This window comes from Dendrobates tinctorius, unplaced genomic scaffold, assembly GCF_039654945.1.
Source record: "Dendrobates tinctorius isolate UK_male_01 unplaced genomic scaffold, ASM3965494v1 ptg000030l, whole genome shotgun sequence".
Classification (NCBI taxonomy): Eukaryota; Metazoa; Chordata; class Amphibia; order Anura; family Dendrobatidae; genus Dendrobates; species Dendrobates tinctorius.
Genome location: NW_027361698.1, coordinates 46,745,001 through 46,758,991, shown reverse-complemented (window position 1 = coordinate 46,758,991; position 13,991 = coordinate 46,745,001). Strand labels below are relative to the sequence as shown.

The following is a 13,991-nucleotide window of genomic DNA, read 5'->3' as shown; positions in this document are numbered from 1 at the left end:
GACAAAGTAATTTTACAACTTCTTTCACACGGACCACTGGGGCTTTTTTATCTTTAAATTCCTGTGGTTTTAAGAAATAACGCATGAACACAATCTGTCTTTTGTATTTTCAGCAGCTAATGAGCGTGTGTAAAGGTCATTGTGAAGGGAGGGGAACTGTGGCATCACCTATTGTGATTGGTGGATAATGTGTCATCAGCAGCTTAGAAAGGTGTTACCGGTCATTGTAATCCTGCTGTGACATCCATCTGGTGTGAGTCTGAGCTGCAAGTAAGACAGCACCCCGAGAAACCCCGTGACCCTTCACCCCTATACAGGGATCTGGAATTACAGCGGAGCCCAAGGGTTGGCTGTCTATGAGAGCAGCGGACCGGAGCAGAACAGTCGCCGGGAAGGGATTAATAAACGCGACCAAAAGCGTAGTCAGGAGTCCAAGTCAAAACCGGGCGGGCAGCAGAGGTACAAAATCGGCAGGCTGAAGAAGGGTGTATTAAAGTTAAATAGAAATGTAAGCTCAAAAATTCAATTGTGGGTTTAAAGGGAGCAATACTCAACCAATCATAAATAAAATACAACCTTTATTGAAGCTTATCTAAAAACAGGACAACCACACAGAAAACCAACAACTAACCATGTCACCTATTTTGGCCCTACACTGAGGCCCTGATAGCAGCTACCTACCAGCGGAGGTTGGCACCCTAAACACAATAGAGATTAGCGCCCCCGCTCGACGATGGCTAACCCTAATACTCCTAAATGACCCTGGACTGGTGCAGCACACAGTCACCCATTTGACCAGGAAAGGAGTGTAAAGGTGTCGCCGATATGGGTAGGTTAATAGGCAACAATAGAAAAAGTGCAAACAAGGTGCTGTAAACACAAGACATAAAGTGACATGTGCAGACAAATGAGTACCTGACTGTACTGTTCCCTGTGACTGAACACCTTCCTGTCAGCGGAGGTTGGCACCCTACTGGTCAGCGAAATGGCGCCCCCGCTCCACGACGGCTATCCCTTAAGTCCCTAATATGACTGATAAATCAAATAAGGATAGCAAAAACTAGATAACCAGAAGGTACATTTTAACCCATGAGTCCATTATCGACCCATATGAGAAAAAGTATAATTCATATTGATAACAGTAAAAGGGTACTCAAGGTTAGTAGTTGATGAAGTAAAACCTCAACGCGTTTCTCCTAATCGGATCATTAGGAGGTAGATAGATGCATCGCGTTGAGGTTTTACTTCATCAACTACTAACCTTGAAAGTAGCCTTTTTATGCATGCTGGTATTTGGATTTTCAAAACATTATTTATACAGTCATGTGCAGAAATGTACTAAACATGAATATTCATTTTTTTTTTTTACTCACGGGTTTTCCGCATCCAATGCAATTTTATAGGGAAAATTCACACGTAAAACTTAGTGTACCCGCGAGAGAAATTGAAATGTTCAGGATTTCAAACATGCAGGTCAGTTTACGCTGAGTGAAAAGTTGGAACGGTAAAACGCTGGGGGAGTCTTGGGGAGCAAAGATATGCAGCGTAAAAAATTCTTATCATGGGAACTTAAGCTAAGTTCACACTTGCGTATGGCAGGTCTGCGTATGGCTGCGTACGTCCTTCCTTAAGCTCCGCCTACTTTACACCTACTTCCGCATGCGTCCTGCATACCTATCTTTAACATTGGGTACGCAGGGACTTGCGTTGTATGTGGATGCGTCTGCATGCGGCATTTTGACGTGCCCGCCGAACGCACAGAAATGCGTGTTTCTATCCTGTGCAGTCGGTGGGCACGTCAAAATGCCACTCGCGGACGCATCCGCATACAGCGCATGTCCCTGCGTACCCAATGTTAACGATAGGTATGCAGGACGCATGAGGAAGTAGGTGTAAAGTAGGCGAGCTTAAGGAAGGACGTACGCAGCCATACGCAAGTGTGAACTTAGCCTCAACTGTTGGACACCATTGTAGGCTAGGTCATTAACCCCTTCCTGACATCCGACGTACTATACCGTCCATGGGACCCGGGCCCCTATGCCCATGGATGGGATAGTACGTCTACCGCGATCAGCGGCGCCCACGTGGTGAGCGCAGCTGATCGCGGCCGGGTGTCAGCTGATTATCACAGCTGACACCCGGCACTATGTGTCAGGGGCGGTCACGGACCTCCCCCGACACGTTAACCCCTTGCACACCGCGATTAAACATGATCGCGGTGTACCGGGAGTTAAAGGGAAGCATCGGCAGGGAGGGGGCTCCCTCCTTGCTTCCCTGAGCCCCCCACGGCAGCGCAATGTGCAGCGCTGCTGCGGGGGGGCTCCTTTACTCCAGGCCCCCGAATCCAAGATGGCGACGGGGGCCTTCGGGGGCCTGGAGGAAGCTGGCTTCCTCAGTGCCTGCAAAGCGCAGGCAAGAGGAAGTCTTCAATGCCTGTGACAGATTGCTGATCTGTCACAGTGATCTGTGATGTGACAGATCAGCGATCTGTCACAGGACAGTGATGTCCCACCTGGGACTATGTAATAAAGTAAAAAAAAAAATTAAAAAAAGTGTAAAAATAATTTTAAAAAAATCGCCAAATAAATTAGCAAAAAAAAAAAAAAATATTCCCCAATAAATTCATTTTTTGAAAATAAAAAAAAACCAAAACAATAAAAGTACACATATTAGGTATCGCCGCGTCCATAACGACCCGCCCTATAAAACTGTCCCATTAGTTAACCCCTATAGCGAACCCCTTAAAAAATAAAAATAAAAAACGAAGCAAAAAATAATGATTTATTATCATACCGCCAAACAAAAAGTGTAATAACGCACGATCAAAAAGACGCATATAAATATCCATGGTACCGCTGAAAACGTCATCTTGTCCCGCAAAAAACGAGCCGCCACACAGCATCATCAGCGAAAAAATAAAAAAGTTATAGCTCGCAGAATAAAGCGATGCAAAAATAATTATTTTTTATATAAAATAGTTTTCATTGCATAAAACCGACAAAACATAAAAAAAGACCTAAATGAGGTATCGCTGTAACCGTACTGACCCGAAGAATAAAACCGCTTTATCAATTTTACCGCACGCGGAACGGTGTAAACGCACTCCCCCAAAAGAAATTCATGAAACGCTGGTTTTTGTTCATTCTGCGTCCCAAAAATCGGAATAAAAAGCGAATAAAAAATGTCACGTGCCCGAAAATGATACCGATAAAAACGTCAACTCATCCCGCAAAAAATAAGACCTCACATGACTCGGTGGGTCAAAATACGGAAAAATTATAGCTCTCAACATGTCGTGATGCAAAAACTATTTTTACAATAAAAAGCGTCTTTTAGCATGCGACAGCTGCCAAAAATAAAAACCGCCATAAATAGTAAATCAAACCCCCCGTTATCACCCCCTTAGTTAGGGAAAAATAATAAAATTAAAAAAATGTATTTATTTCCATTTTTCCATTAGGGCTAGGGTTAGGGCTAGGGTTAGGGCTGAGATTAGGGATAGGGGTGTGTTGGGGTTCGGGTTGGAGTTAGAATTGGGGGTTTCCACTGTTTGGGCACATCAGGGGCTCTCCAAATGCAACATTGCGTCTGATCTCAATTCCAGCCAATTCTGAGTTGAAAATGTCATATGGTGCTCCTTCCCTTCCAAGCTCTGCCATGCGCCCAAACAGTGTTTTACCCCCATATGTAGGGTATCAGCCTACTCAGGACAAATTGCAAAACAATTTTTGGGGTCCAGTTTCTCCTGTTACCCTTAAGAAAATAAAAAATTGGGGGCAAAAATATCATTTTTGTGGAAAAAAATGATTTTTTTATTTTCACGTCCGAGTGTTATAAACTTCTGTGAAGCACTTGGGGGTTCAAAGTGCTCACCACACATCTAGATAAGTTCCGTGGGGGGTCTAGTGTCCAAAATGGGGTCACTTGTTGGGAGTTTCAATAGTTTAGGTACATCAGGGGCTCTCCAAACGCACATGACACCCGCAGACCATTCCATCAAAGTCTGCATTCCAAAATGGCACCGCTTCCCTTCCGAGCCCCGACGTGTGTCCATACAGTAGTTTTCTCCCACATATGGGGTGTCAGCGTACTCATGACAAATTGGACAAAACCTTTTGCAGTCCAATTTCTCCTGTTACCCTTATGAAAATGAAAAAATTGGGGACTAATTGATCATGTTTGTGGAAAAAAATACGATTTTTTTTATTTTCATGCCCTGGCATTATAAACTTCTGTGAAGCCCTTGGGGGTTCAAAGTGCTCACCTCACATCTAGATAAGTTCCTTAGGGGGTCTAGTTTTCAAAATGGGGTCATTTGTGGGGGGTTTCCACTGTTTAGGTACATTAGGGGCTCTCCAAAGGCAACATGACACCCGCAGACCATTCCATCAATGTCTGCATTCCAAAACGTCACTACTTCCCTTCCGATCCCCGACGTGTTCCCATACAGTAGTTTTCTCCCACATATCGGGTATCAGCATACTCAGGACAAATTGGACAACAACTTTTGGGGTCCAATTTCTCCTGTTACCCTTGGGAAAATAAAAAAAATGGTGACTAAAAGATCATGTTTGTGGAAAAAATACGAATTTTTTATTTTCACACCCGGGCGTTATAAACTTCTGTGAAGCACTTGGGGGTTCAATGTTCTCACCACACATCTAGATAAGTTCCTTAGGGGGTCTAGTTTCCAAAATGGTGTCATTTGTGGGGGGTTTCCACTGTTTAGGTACATCAGGGGTTTTCCAATCGCGACATGGTGTCCGATCTCAATTCCAGCCAAAATCGTCAAATGGCGCTGCTTCCCTTCCGAGCTCTGCCATGCGCCCAAATAGTGGTTTACCCCCACATGTGGGGTATCAGCGTACTCAGGACAAATTGCACAATAACTTTTAGGGTGCTGTTACCCTTGGAAAAATAAGAATTGAGGGTGAAAAGATCATTTTTGTGGAAAAAATATGATTTTTTAATTGTACGGCTTTATGTTATAAACTTCTGTGAAGCCCTTGGGGGTTCAAAGTTCTCACCACACATCTAGATAAGTTCCTTAGTGGGTCTAGTTTCCAAAATGGTGTCATTTGTGGGGGGTTTCCACTGTTTTGGTACATCAGGGGTTTTCCAATCGCGACATGATGTCCGATCTCAATTCCAGCCAAAATCGTCAAATGGCGCTGCTTCCCTTCCGAGCGCTGCCATGCGCCCAAATAGTGGTTTACCCCAACATGTGGGGTATCAGCATACTCAGGACAAATTGCACAATAACTTTTAGGGTACTGTTACCCTTGGGAAAATAAAAATTGGGGTGAAAAGATCATTTTTGTGGAAAAAATATGATTTTTTAATTGTACCGCTGTACGTTATAAACTTCTGTAAAGCCCTTGTGGGTTCAAAGTTCTCACCACATATCTAGATAAGTTCCTTGGGGGGTCTAGTTTCCAAAATGGGGTCACTTGTAGGGAGTTTCCAATGTTTAGGTACATCAGGGACTCTCCAAACGTGACATGGCGTCCGATCTGAATTCCAGCCAATTTTGCATTGAAAAAGTCAAACGGCGCTCCTTCCATTCTGAGCTCTGCCATGCGCCGAAACAGTCGTTCCCCCCCACATATCAGGTATCAGCGTACTCAGGACAAATTGCACAATAACTTTTGCAGTCCAATTTCTCCTGTTACCCTTGGTAAAATAAAAAAAATTGAACCTGAAGTATTTTTTTTGTGAAAAAAAGTTAGATGTTCATTTTTTTTTAAATATTCAAAAAAATTCCTGTGACGCACCTAAAGGGTTAATATACTTCTTGAATGTGGTTTTTAGCACCTTAAGGGGTGCAATTTTTAGAATGGTGTCAGTTTTGCGTATTTTCTATCATATAGACCCCTCAAAGTGGCTTCAAATGAGATGTGGTCCTAAAAATAAAATGGTGTTGTAAAAATGAGAAATCGCTGGTCAACTTTTAACCCTTATAACTTCCTAACAAAAAAAAAATTTTGGTTCCAAAATTGTGCTGATGTAAAGTAAACATGTGGGAAATGTTAGTTATCAAGTTTTTTGTGTGCCGTATCTCTGTGATCTAAGGGCATAAAAATTAAAAGTTGGAAAATTGCGAAATTTTCAAAATTTTTGCCAAATTTCCGTTTTTTTCACAAATAAACGCAAGTTATTTGAATGAAATTTTACCACTAACATGAAGTACAATATGTCACGAGAAAGCAATGTCAGAATCACCGTGATCCATAGAAGCGTTCCAGAGTTATGACCTCATAAAGGGACAGTGGTCAGAATTGTAAAAATTGGCCCGGTCATGAACGTGCAAACCACCCTTGGGGATGAAGGGGTTAAAGGATTGAATATGTTATGATGCACACTGTTAAGAAATGTATGACGTTGGCTCAAGATAACCCTAGCTGGGGTACCTGTGTACTCAGGAGAAACTGCACAACAAACTGTTATGTTCACTTTCTCCTGTTACTCTTTTGATAATGCAAAATCTGGGGCTAAAGTAACATTTTTGTGGGAAAAATGTGACTTTTTTTTTTTTTTTTCAAGACTTAACATTATAAACTTCTTTGAAGCACCTGCAGGGTTTTAAATTGCTCATCACACCTCTAGATAAATTCCTTGATGGGGCACAGTTTCCAAACTAGGGTTACTTCTGGGGGTTCCTACTGTTTAGGCTAGAAGTTGAATGGTGCTCCTGCCTTGCACCCAAACAGTAGTTTTGCTCCACATTCGGGGTATCTGTGTACTCAGCAGAAACTGCGCGACAGATTGTATGGTCAATTTTTCCCTTTTAAAAATGCAGAATTTGGGGCTGAAGCACTTTCTTTTGTGGGAAAAAGAACAATTTTAATTATTTCCTTCCATATTGCTTTAATTCCGGTGAAGTCCTTAAAGGGTTAATAAACTACTTGAATGTGGTTTTGAGCAATATGAGGAGTATAGTTTTTAAAATGGTGTCACTTTTGGGTATTTTCTGTCACATATGCCCTTGAAAGTTACTTCAGATGTAAATTTTTGAAAAATGAGAAATTGCTGATCAACTTTTAACCCTTCCAACATCCTAACAAAAAGACCAATTAAGGAATGTTTAAAAAAAATGATGCTGATGTGAAGTAGACATGTGGTAAATGTGGTATAACTACCTTGTTTAAAGGCAAAGTTTAAAAATGACAAAATTGTCAACTTTTCTGTTTTCACAAACACAATTCTCAATAACCAAACTTTACTACTAAAATGAAGTACAACAAAATCTCAGAATCACTGGGATCCATTGAAGGGTTCCAGAGTTGTAACTTCAAAGTGACACTGGTCAGAATTGAAAAAAATTGGCTTGGTCAGGAAGGTGAGAATATGGAGATGAAAGGGTTAAATGTGATTAGCTAATTCTGAACATAACCACATTCCCGATAATAAGCGGATGTTTACACTTATGCAACCACATTATTTTATTTAGTTTTTAATTTCACCCTCAAAATGATTAGTTTGTTTATGAATTTGTACAAGATTATGGGTGATATTAAAAATAATCTTTCAGTAGGATTAACCCTCCTAAATTGCCTACATTGAAGTGCATTGAGCAGCAGGGTGGTTTGCTGGCAAAAGGGGGAAAAAAAAAATCTCTTAAATCTTCTGCCTGAACGAGTGTGAACGAGCCGAGTGTGACCTGAGCATAAGTGCGAACTGTGGTAAGTGTGTGACTTGTGATTCAGTGAAGATTTATTTAGAAAACCTTTAAAAATTACCTGTGTGAATTGGTGTGAGTTGCTGAATTGTGGGTTGCTGAGTGCTTTTCTACCTGTTCAATTTTTGGGGGCATCTTTAACCTATTTTTTCTCTCTACAGGGTTAATCTCTTATTTTACTATCTGTGTTTTTAAGGGTTAACTATATTGCATTTAAATCTTGAGGTGTAACTATATTCACAAGAGGTTAATTAAGGGTGGGGGTTCATAATTAAAGGTTTATAAGGGGCATCTGGTTGGGGCTCAACTCCTTTTGGAAGTGCATTGAGCAGCAGGGTGGTTTGCTGGTAAAAGGGAAAAGAAAAATCTTTTAAATCTTCTGCCTGAGCGAGTGTGACCTGAGCGTAAGTGCGAACTGTGGTAAGTGTGTGACTTGTGATTCAGTGACTTTGGATTCAGTGAGTTTCCAAGGGAGGTATTACTGAATTACTGTTATATTTAATTAATACTTTTTATTTATTTTTACTTATCTTTTCAGTCTGGTGCAATCCCCATTAGGATGTGCTCCACTATTGCCAATGCCATCCAGCGTACGTCTTGCCGCATGTATGAAATCCTTGAAGAGCCGGTCGAGGGTGCATACTGCTGTGTGAGATGTGAGCACGTTGTGCATTTAGAAGCCCAGATACTGGATCTAAATGTGCAGCTGGCAACACTGAGATCCATAGACAATATGGAAAGAGTTGCTGAATGGGATAGATGGGGGGGGGGGGTGCTAGGGTGGCGCTGCAGGACAGTGAAGCAGCTAGGTGGGTGACAGAAGGCGGGATAGAGGGAAGAGCACCAGGGAGGCTAGTCCTGATCTGGCACACCCCAGTAAGTTTGCTAAGTTGGCAGATGAGGGGAGTGTCAGCGCAGGGGTATCACTTCTGCAGCAAGGCATGTCCTCTGAAAGCCGGAGGAATGTCTGCTCCAGTAAGGGGGGAAATAGGAGAGCAGGCCAGACAGGTGCTGGTAGTGGGAGACTCAATTATTAGGGGAACAGATAGGGCAATCTGTCACAAAGACAGGGATCGTCGAACGGTGTGCTGCCTACCTGGCGCTCGAGTCCGATACATCGCTGATCGGGTTGACCGATTACTGGGAGGGGCTGGTGAGGATCCAGGGATCCTGGTGCACATTGGCACAAATGACAAAGTTAGAGGTAGGTGGAAGGTCCTCAAAGATGATTTCAGGGAATTAGGCTGCAAGCTTAAAGCAAGGACCTCCAAGGTGGTATTTTCGGAAATACTTACTGTACCACGTGCCACGCCAGAGAGGCAACAGGAGATTAGGGAGGTTAATAAGTGGCTCAGGAATTGGTGTAGGAAGGATGGGTTTGGGTTCCTGGAGAACTGGGCCGACTACTCAGTTGGCTACAGACTCTACGCTAGGGACGGGCTGCACCTCAATGGGGAGGGTGCAGCTGTGCTGGGGGAGAAAATGGCTAGAAGGTTGGAGGAGTGTTTAAACTAGGGATGGGGGGGAGGGTATTCCTTTTATAGGAGGGGAAGACAGTGCAAATAGAGACCTGGGCACAAATAATGAAATTGGGGGTGGCATGGGGGTGGGGTTAGAACAGTTAATAATTTAAGAAAGTACAGAGAGATACATAAAGTGCATGTATATTAAAGCCAGAAGCCTCACCAACAAAATGGAGGAATTAGAATTAATTTTGTTGGAACATAATTATGACATGGTGGGAATATCTGAGACATGGCTGGACGAGAGCCATGACTGGGCTGTTAATTTACAGGGCTATTCTGTTCAGAAATGACCGTATGAATAAGTAAGGGGGAGGCGTGTGTTTATAGGTAAAATCATCCTTAAAACCCATCTTGTGTGATAATATATATGAATCTAATGAAAATGTAGAGTCCCTGTGGGTGGAAATAAGGGGAGGGGGAAAAAATAATAAATTACTGATAGGGGTTAGTTATAAGTCTCCAAAAATAATGGAAGCAACGGAGAATATCCTCATAAAGCAAATAGATGAAGCGGCGACTCAAGGAGAAGTCATTATTATGGGGGACTTCAACTACCCTGAAATACATTGGGGAACTGAAACCTGCAGTTCCCGCAAAGGTAATGGGTTTTTGACAACTATGAGAGACCATTACCTTTCACAACTGGTTCAGGACCCAACAAGAGGGGGGGGGCACTGCTAGACCTAATATTAACCAATAGGCCAGACCGCATATCAAATATAAGGGTTGGGGTCACTTGGGTAATAGTGATCACAAAATAATTTTTCATGTTTCCTTTAACCCCTTAACGACCCGGGGTATTTTTGGTTTTACATTTTCATTTTTCCCTCCCCTTTCCAGAGCCATAACTTTTTTATTTTTCCGTTTATATGGCCATGTGAGGGCTTATTTTTTGCGGGACGAGTTGTACTTTTAAATGACATCATTGGTTTTACCATATCGTGTACTCGAAAACGGGAAAAAAATTCCAAGTGCGGTGAAATTGCAAAAAAAGTACAATCCCACACTTGTTTTTTGCTTGGCTTTTTTGTTAGGTTCACTAGATGCTAAATCTGACCTGCCATTATGATTCTCCAGGTCATTACGAGTTCATAGACACCAAACATGTCTGTCCTCTTTTATCTAAGTGGTGAAAAAAAATCCAAAGTTTGCTAAAAAAAAAAAAAAAATTGCGCAATTTTCCGAGACCCGTAGCGTCTCCATTTTTCATGATCTGGGGTCGGGTGAGGGCTTATTTTTTCCGTGCCGGACTGATGTTTTTAATGATACCACTTTTGTGCAGATACGTTCTTTTGATCGCCCGTTATTGCATTTTAATGCAATGTCTTGGTGACCAAAAAAACGTAATTCTGGCGCTTTGAATTTTTTTCTCGCTACGCCGTTTAGCGATCGGGTTAATGCTTTTTTTTTCATTGATAGATCGGGCGATTCTGAACGCGGCGATACCTAATATGTGTATGTGGGATTTTTTTTTTACTGTTTTATTTTGATTGGGGCGAAAGGGGGGTGATTTGAACTTTTAGGTTTTTTTAATTTTTTTTATTTTTAAACTTTTTTTTTTTTTTTTTTTTTTTTTTTTTTTTACTTTTGGCATGCTTCAATAGCCTCCATAGGAGGCTAGAAGCTTGCGCAACCCGATCGGCTCTGCTACATATGGGCGATGAGCAGATCGCCCATATGTAGCAGATTTACTGCTGTGCTTTCAGTGCCGACCACCGGGTGGCGCTGAAAGCCATATGCCTGGAACAACCATAGAGGTCTCACAGAGACCTCTGGTTGTCCAGGCAACATGACGCCGACCCCCGATCACGTAACGGGGGTCGGCGATGAGGTCATTTCCGGCCCCGCGGCCGGAAATGCTATTTAAATGCCCGCTGTCAGCTTTGACAGCGGGCATTTAACTAGTTAATAGGCGCGGGCGGACGGCGATTCCGCTCGCGCCTATTGCGGGCACATGTCAGCTGTTCATAACAGCTGACATGTCCCGGCTTTGTTGCGGGCTCAGCGCCGGAGCCCTCATCAAAGCAGGGGAAATGTCTGATGACGGACTGTGTCCGTCATTGGACATTAAGGGGCTAATAAGATATGTAGTAGAGGGATTACAAGGACACTAAACTTCAGGAAGGCAAATTTCCAATGGATGAGAGAGGATCTTTGTGCAATTAACTGGGACAATATCCTGAGACATAAAAATACACAAAGAAAATGGGAGACGTTTATTAGCATCCTGAATAGGATCTGTGCACAATATATACCGTATGGGAATAAACATGCTAGAAATAGGAGGAAACCACTATGGTTAAATAGAGCTGTAAGGGGCGCAATAAGGGACAAAAATAAAGCATTTAGAGAACTAAAGCAAGTAGGTAGTGATGAGACATTAAATAAATACAGAAAATTAAATTAATTCAGGGATAAAAAAAATTCTCCATGTAATGTCACCTGCTTAACCCAGCAGGAAGTACGGCGGCATCTAAAAAACACTAAAATTGACAAATCCTCAGGTCCGGATGGGATACACCTCCGAGTCCTGCATGAATTAAGTACAGTCATAGATAGACCATTATTTTTAATCTTTAAAGATTCCATAATAACAGGGTCTATACCACAGGACTGGCGTAAATGTGGTGCCAATATTCAAAAAGGGGACAAAAACTGAACTTGAAAATTATAGGCCAGTAAGCTTAACCTCAACTGTGGGTAAAATCCTGGAGGGTTTTCTAAGAGATACTATACTGGAGTATCTGAAGAAGAATAACCTCATGACCCAATATCAACATGGGTTTATGAGGGACCGTTCCTGTCAGACTAATCTGATAAGCTTTTATGAAGAGGTAAGTTCCGGACTGGACCAAGGGAATGCAGTGGATGTGGTGTACATGGACTTTTCAAAAGCTTTTGATACAGTGCAACACAAAAGCTTGATACATAAAATCAGAACAAAGGGGATAGGGGTAAATATGTGTAAGTGGGTTAAGAGCTGGCTCAGGGATAGGAAACAAAGGGTGGTTATTAATGGAACACACTTGGACTGGGTCACGGTTAGCAGTGGGGTACCACAGGGATCAGTATTGGGCCCGCTTCTTTTTAGCATATTCATTAATGACCTTGTAGGGAGCATAGAATAAGGTTTAAGTATAATTACAGACGCAGATTCTTTACTGTAAGAGCAGTGAGACTATGGAATTCTCTGCCATATGAAGTTGTAATGAGTGATGCCCTACTAAAATTTAAAAATGGACTTGTTGCCTTTCTTGAAAAGTATAATATTACAGGGTATATACACTAGTTTCCTTAATATTGCGTTGATCTAGGGAGCTAGTCTGACTGCCGTATGTGAAGTCGGGAAGGAATTTTTTTCCCCAATGTGAAGCTTACTGTTTGCCACATGGGTTTTTTTTTGCCTTCCTCTGGATCAACATGTTAGGGAAGGTTAGGAATGGATATGGGTTGAACTAGATGGACTTAAAGTCTTCCTTCAACCATAATAACGATGTTACTATATGGCCATGCAGGTCATAGGAATCTGAATAAAATGATACCTTTATATCTGTGATCTGATGTCCTATTCCAGAGATATCACGTTTTTTCTTATATGTAAATGAGCTGTTTAGGTCGATCGCCTGGACACTGATCTGCATGAGAATCTGCTTCTAGAGCTTAGCAATGTTGTCAAGTCCAAAACATCTGAAGTTTATTACCTGCATAAATTTCCAAATTAAGTCCAAATAGAAGCGCCTCTTCTGGGTACAAAAGGTATAATATAACCAAAAGAGAAAATAAACAGTCCATATATAGCGTGAGCTCGCTCATTTAGATGTCAGTCCTTCACTCAGCCTCTAGCAGAGACTGAACCACACAAGCAAGGTCTTTTCACCATGCACATATGGACTCTACTGAGATAGCCTGGCTACTTTATATATGCCGTGTAATATACCGCAGGTGCTGAGGATGTCGCCACGGAACGGAGACAAACCAAGAGTTAAAAGTTTATTTACAGGGACTTTACTCTCCACACAGGGAGAAGCAGTGGGGGTAAAAAGCGACAGCGTAAATGGTAAAAACAGTAGAAATGCTAGGGAAAGCTATTAAACAGTTATTCAAAGTTGAAACGGTTAAACTGGAATTCTTGTAACCTATCTGTCCGGGGAAAGCTTGATTGCAGGGTCTCCTTCTCCCACGTTGGCACCGACAACAGCGGCGCTTGCAGTCTCTGTAGCCTGTCCTCTGAATGAAGCTGGAATCTCAGGAATTAAAAGAAAGAGCAGGGAGACGCTGCAAAACTGATTCTCCCCTGGTCTGAGTCTCTGTGAAACACACCGTGTGTCTTTCCGCTGGGTCGAAGCTGCGCACACTGGGAAGTCTCTCTTCCATTACAGACTAATTATATAGAAAAAGGAATATAACATAATTTTTGTGAACATGTATTCCCATTAAAATTAAATTTTAATGATGAATTTAAAAACACCTATTCCCGTGAGCAAATGATAAAGAAGACAAATAATTGTATACAAAAAAGCCCTATTAAAGGCTACAATGGACTATCTGTATCCTTCCTTGCTGTGGAGGTTGGCACCCTAATAGATACGATTGTTTGGCGCCCCCACTCAACGTCGACTGACCCTGTCTCCCCTATCTCACCCTAGTAACACAGGTGGGAAAACAATGTCAAATAGAAAAGAAATGAAGGAAGAGGAAAAAAAGGAAAACCTTTCTAACATAAAAAATAGCCACAATAAAAAGGTATGCACAAACCTAGATTATAATAGGGCTGACCACTGACATTT

The 13,991-nt window shown here is 42.0% G+C and overlaps 1 protein-coding gene across 9 annotated transcripts in view; it reads left to right on the top strand.

Annotated features, from left to right (window-relative positions):
• Positions 1–13,991, top strand: part of SCLT1 (sodium channel and clathrin linker 1) — a 312,009-nt gene that overhangs the window by 40,740 nt on the left and 257,278 nt on the right. The gene's annotated exons all lie outside the window — the stretch shown is intronic.